Below are 7,027 nucleotides of genomic sequence, written 5' to 3'. Positions count from 1 at the left end.
ACTCCAAGAAGACAAACGATCCAATCAAAAAATGGGCAAAGGCCCTGGGCAGATGTTTTTGCAAGGAGGAGATACAGAGGGCCCAGAGACATTTGAAAGAATGCTCAGCATCACTAGCCATCAGAGAAATGCAGATCAAAACCACCAGGAGGTACCACCTCACACCGGTCAAAATGGCCATCATAAACAGATCCACAAACAACAGGTGCTGGTGAGGCTGTGGAGAAAAAAGAACTAGTGAACTAGAAAAAGTGAACTAGTGTCCACTTTTGCTGGGAATGCAGACTGGTGCAGCCATTGTGGAAAGCATTGTGGAATTTCCTCAAAAAGCTGAAAATGGAACTACCTTTAGATCCAGTGATTCCCCTGCTGGGACTATACCCTAAGAACACCAAAACGCCAATACAAAAGAACCTATGCACCCCAATGTTCATAGCAGCACAATTTACAATAGGCAAGTGTTGGAAGCAACCTAAATGCTCATCAGTAGATGACTGGTTCGAAAAACCATGGTGCATTTACACAATGGAATACTACACAGCAGAAAGAAAAAAAGAACTACTTAACTTTGTGGCAGCATGGATGAAACTCAAGAGCATTATGCTAAGTGAAATAAGCCAGGGGGCAAAAGACAAATACCATATGATCTCACCTATAAGTGGATCCTAACCAACAATACAAAGATGCAAGGAAAATAAGACCAGCAACACTGAGAGGAAAAGAAATCAACAGAGACAAGAGGGAAGGAGAGTGGGGGGGGGGGGGGGCAGGGAAAAGGAAGGGAAGGGGAAAGTCAAGGAACATATAGCAAGGACTCATGGACAAAACCAAAGGGGAAGAGCTGAGGGAGGGAAGAAAGGAGAGGGCAAGGAAAAGTGGTGGGGGGTAGGTGGAGACAAATGTATTTGAAAAAATAAATTCAAATAAAATTAAAGAAAAAAGAAAGATGGCCTCTCTTTTATTTGATTGTAGTCTGAATACCATTCCTTGCCTAAAGACAAACGTAATCCACTGATTCTGCAGTTTAAATTAAAAGGGAAAATAGTTTATAACAAGATTAAGAATAAACTTATCTCTTTGCCCGAAAGACCATTTTATACCTTCTGGGATATAAACATCTCCTTTAAATTATAAATGTCTGTTGTATGCCTCGCTGCTAACAATGACTACTTTAAGAATCTGTCATTCTCTCCCACTTTTCAGTGTTCATACCTAGCTCAATAATATTTTAGTACTTTCTTTATACATTTTTTTGGCCAAAATTTAAATGGTTTAAGTGTGATGCTGTCTACAGATGATAATTTATTTTTAAAAATTTAATTGCTAAACTTGATTACCAAATGGTTAGGTATAGTTACTCTATGAAGATATATAGTCAAAGAAAACCTTCAGATAATTTTAAACTGAAAGTAATTTTGTAGAAAAAAGTTTATATAAAATCAAATTAATGAAAAAATATGACACAGAGACATCACTTAACTCTCCTAAAGTCAAAAAAGTAGTTGCAGATTTGTAACTAGAACTCAGATCTAACTTTAGATCTAGAGTTTTGCCTATACCATGCTCCTTTCAAAGCCTAAAAAAAGCCATAAAGGAAATTAAGAATACTAATTATATTTATAGAATTTTGAATTAAAAACAAGTGGTTGTACAATTCTGAGGGTACAGAAAGGCAGGCACAGTGTACACATTTGTCTGTGTCTTGTCTCACCTAATTCTTGTGACAGAAATTATTTGTTCTCATATCTGCCTGTTTCTCCTTCCAGGAACACAAAGCTACATGCCCCTATCACTCTGCAATTAATCAGAGCCATATGACCAATTTGACCAATTCCAGTCATAGGCTGGAAACAGGATAGCATATGCCATGTTAGGCTGGAGCACAATAAAAAGTGTGATAAACCTCTATATATGCACTTTACATGGTAAACCTGAAAGATGACAGAACCATCATTCTCCCCCATATGCTTGCAGATGCTTGCCAACCAATGTAAATAAAATATATAGTGTGAATAAGAGATGCGCTTTTTTAATATCAGGTCACTGAAATTAAGACATTGTTTTTCACCAAAATGAAATCATACCTAATCTGTCTCATATATTATTTTGACCAATTTGAGCTAGGTTTTGCTATTCCCATTTCAATAGGAAGGGAAACTAAAGCGTTGAGTTCACAAGAGTCATGAATCCTCAAACCATTAATACAAACGGAAACAGATACAATGTCAAAAAATTCAAGTTTACAAAAACCTAAGCTGTTATTTGATAAGCGAACTTCAATTCTACCTTGTATCCCTGATCTTGTTAGAAACAGAAAGCTTAATGTAGCTAAATCCAAGTAAAGTGTGTTACCTTGGTGTTTTTCCTTAAATTTATCCAATTGAGAATTTCCACCAATACCTCTCTTCTCTCCTTCAGTAAGGTCTGAGAAACTTTTACAGCATTTCAGTGACATTGTGGGGAAGATGAAGTGCTTGCCATTATACTGTAGTATGGCATCTTCCAAGCCATAGGATGAAATCCACCTTATATTGTACAATATACGCAGAGCCTTAGGCATCATCACTGTCTGTGCTGCTCTTTCTGTATTGTGCATGCTATGTTTTTCTCCAGAATTGTCTCTTCAGGAACATTAGATTACTTAAGGATTTAAGATCTTGTTCAGCTTCTATGCTTTCTATAGCTCCTTTTTAAAAAATTATTGTCCAATTACAGTTGCCTCATTTTTCCCCCATTACTCTCCCCTGCCTACCCACCCCCACCTCCCACATTCAGCCTTCCTTCCATTGTCTTTGTCCAAGGGTCCCTTATACACATTCCTTGATGATTCTTCCCCTTTTTTTTCCCATTATCCCTTCTAAAAGAACTGAAATATTATATTCTTGTGTTTAATTGCCTATGGAGACTCTTTTAAGCTGTTTCTACTTTTTCTGTCAGTAAAAGCTCATACAGAAAATCATTAGTTTACTGATACAATGCTTCAGTAATGCCAAGATCATCTACAAGACTAACAATACTAAGACTTTATAGTGAAAAGTAAGATATAAATATTATCAGTGCTCAGATCTTCAAACTGTTCCTAAAGATTATTAATTGGAGTAACAGGAATCCAGTGATGAGATGAGCTGAGGATCCCTTCTTCTGCTTTTTAATATTTTATTTATTTATTTTTAGAGAGAGGGGAAGGAAGGGAGAAAGACAGGGAATGAAATATCAATGTGTGGTTGCCCACTGGGAACCTGGCCCATAACCCAGGCAAGTCCCCTGATTGGGAATTGAACTGGCAACCTCTTGCTTCACAGTACCACACTCAGTCCACTGAGCCACACTGGCCAGGGCTGAGGATCACTTCTCAGACAATTTACCAATCTCTATACCTCTTGCTTCTTTTACAACTGTTTTTAGGACTCCAGTTTCTGAAATATTATACAAGCAAAGATAGCCTAAATAGTCATAACATTATTTTCCAAAGCATAGTTTGTGCAATATTAGACTTTGGTTCTCAAAATCAAGAGTTTATAAAGTAGAACCAAAAAAAAATTTTCTTTGGCAGAGATTCATGAAGGTTAATCATAAAACTTAAAAGCTGAGAACCAACTAAAGTGTACGGTTTAAAGTTACCAAGCAAAAGATAATAAAATATTTAATTCTTAGAAATATGAAGTCCAGAAAGAGGAAAATGATGGTTTCTTCTTTCTGTTTGAGTCAGGCTGTACTCAGAATAATTTGCAGTATTTATTAATGGGAATGGCACTTTAGAGTGATTGTTAAAGCATTAGAGATCATTCAGGGAATATTGACCCAAATGATAAAGGTTCTGGAAAACATAACACCTGCAAAATTAAAGTCTGGATATGTATTTCTTAGAATATATAATTATACAACAATTGTTTTAAGATAATTTGAAATAATCTTATTTTAAAATAGTTATTTCTATTTTTATTTGTGCCTCAGATGTATCAATAGCTCATTTATTTTTATTTTATTGCATGGCTACCACATTCTTTCATGTTGATAAGTATTAATTTATATAAAGTTTTAGGTTATTAGGAACAATTATTATAAATATTTTCTGGTAAGACATTTTAAGACATATGTTAATATTTCATTTGGATAATATCATTGACAGGGTATCTAGGACTTAAGTTTATGTTTAGCTTTTAAAAAAATGTTATAAACTTTTTTCAAAGCAGTAACAGAACTTTACATACTCCACCAAAATACATGAGAGCTCCACACCCTTAAATTTACTTGTTTTTAAAAATTTTACCTACTTTAGTGAATGAGAAGTGGTGTCTCATGATGGTTTAATCTGCATTTCCTTTATGATTCTTATGTGCCGAAATCTTATATGTGTTTATTAACTATCTGTAGAACTTTTTTTTGAAGGGTCTGTATAACTCCTTTTTCATATTTATTAGATTTATGTCACAATATTTACTTGTGTAAATTCTTTATACATCATGAGCACAATTCATTTTCTAATTATATATATATCATCATGCATATAACATATAATACTATCTAGATCTATACATAATATATGTTACATGTATAACACACACCCACAGAAGGAACTAAAACATATATAATACAGTCTCCTATATATGACTTATTTTATAATTTTGAATGGTGCCTTTTATGACACATGTTTTGAAATTTGATGAAATAAAATATCATTTTTTTCCCTTTGAGGGTTAGTAGATTTTTTTGGCACTTCTAAGAATTTTTATTTACCCAAAAGTCACGAAGCGTTCTTTTTCCTGCTCTTTTCTAGAAGCTTTACATTAAAAGATTATATGTCTATGTCTATAATTGATTTCAAATTAATTTTAGGTATGGTGTGAGGTATGACTAAAGGTTTTCATTTCTTTTCCTTGAAGATAACCACTTGTTTCAGCACAATTTGTCAATGTTTTTCTTTACCCATTAACATATTTAACAACTTTGTAAAAAATAAGTTGATTATAAAAATGTGTCAATTTTTTGTTTTGCTTCCCAGCCTGTTCCAATGATTGATTGTGGATTATTATGACAATGCTGTACTGTCTTGATTACTAAAAATTTATGAATATTCTTTGAAATCAGATAGTATGACCTGTTATAATTATTATCATGTTGCTTATCTGGGTCCTTTATATTTGTTGTCAATTTCTTTTTATTTTTTATTATTTTCTTAATTTATTGTATATTTTTCCATTACCTTTTATCCCTCTTATACCCCACTCCTCCTCTCATTAACCAAGCTGTTGTCCATGCCCATGAGTCCTTTTTCTTTTTAGCCAAATCCCTCAACTCCCTAATCCCCCTTCCCCGTACCAAGCTGTCATCCTGCTCTCTTATCTACGAGTCTGCCATCGATTTATTTGAACACTGCTGGAATTTTACAGATCAAATTGGAGAGAATGGACAGCATGTTGGGGAGAATGTTTAAGTTGTTTCCCTTCTAATTAACATAGTCTATTTATTTTAATGTCTTTTATAATTTTCACCAATATTCAATAGCTTTCCATATGGATGTATCCAAAGCCTTCCAATGAATTTATTTTTAATTATTTTATGATTTTGCTGCTACTGTAACCTTTCCAATATTTCATTTTTTACTTGTTTGATGCTAATAATTGATATAAAATTTCTCTTTTTATTATGAATACATTTTTAAAACATTTATTACATCTAGGATACTTTGTAAGAGAATCTTTCAGATGTTCTACATATACAACAGTATTATTCAAATTATTCCAATTTTTATGCTTTTCTTTCATTTTTCTCCTGTATTATAATTGTTAGGAGCTCTGCTTTACTCTTAACTTTGAGAGAGCAGAAAACCTTGTTGTGAGCCTAGGTTGGTGGGTGTGAGTAGGTGGGGGGAAAGAGTGTTTAATATTTCACTATTAAGTAAAATGTAAAATGTGAACTATGGGTTATTTATAAATTTCCCCTTTACAGGTTGAGACAGTACCTCCATATTTTATTTTTTAAGATTTGCTTCATGAATAGTTGTTATAGTTTATTAAAGAGATTTTTGTCATCTTCCAGTTTACACACTTTTTTCTGTTTCATCATTGTGTTGAAGCATATTGAATGTTATTTCGGTGTTAAACAAACCTTGAGTTCCTGAGATAAATTCATCTTGACTGTCCTACTTAGTCTTTATTAAGTAATTTAACTCACTATCATGTAACAGGTAAGTGAATTGCAACACCAACATAGTAACTAACTTGCCCAATATCAAACACTTAATGGGAAATTAAGAGAAACTATATTTAGAGCTGGTTATTTAAATTTTCAGACTGAGCCCTAGCAGGATGGCTCAGTTGGTTGGAGCACTGCATCATACATCAAAAGTTTATGTGTTTGATTCCCAGTCAAGGCACATGCAACAGGGAGATAATCAATGCGCTCTCTCTCTCTCTCTGCCCCCCTCTCTAAAATTCTAAAATCAGTAAACATATCCTCAGATGAGGATTAAAAATTAAATTTTCTGATGAATTGAATAAAAGTATTATGTTTGTATTACAGGACCATAGACATGGATTAGAGATGGCTAAAATGTGAGAAACGAAAACAAAACTATTGGGAAACTATTATGCAATGCACTGCAATAGCTTGATCTAAGAAAGCACACTTAGATGAAGCAGAAGCTCAGAAAGACAACTTTTCCTAATGTGATTTAAAATCAAGATGCTCTGACCAAGAAAGCATGATGGATTACTAACCAGTTACTGGCTCTTCATTTTGTTCTTTCACATGTTTACCGAAATTTGGCTTAAGTCTATGGTAGTCATGTAAGCATTTAGACTTACGCAAGGAACTGCTAATAAATTGGTTAATGCTGTAAATCAATCAGTGGGCTTACTCTCAGAAAGTATAACAACTCAGGCTCTAATTGTGCCTACTCTGTTAAATGAGGTGTGCAAGCTTTTAAAAATTACTCTTTTGCAGAAAACTTCCTATCAGCCAGAAACAGATGGACTGATGGATACTTTAACTAAACACCCAAACAGATGCTAAGAAAATTAATTAT

Source organism: Pteronotus mesoamericanus, unplaced genomic scaffold, assembly GCF_021234165.1.
Source record: "Pteronotus mesoamericanus isolate MK-2021 breed Mesoamerican mustached bat unplaced genomic scaffold, CSHL_Meso_final contig_44, whole genome shotgun sequence".
In the NCBI taxonomy this organism is placed as follows: domain Eukaryota; kingdom Metazoa; phylum Chordata; class Mammalia; order Chiroptera; family Mormoopidae; genus Pteronotus; species Pteronotus mesoamericanus.
Note: the sequence above shows the minus strand (reverse complement) of the source record.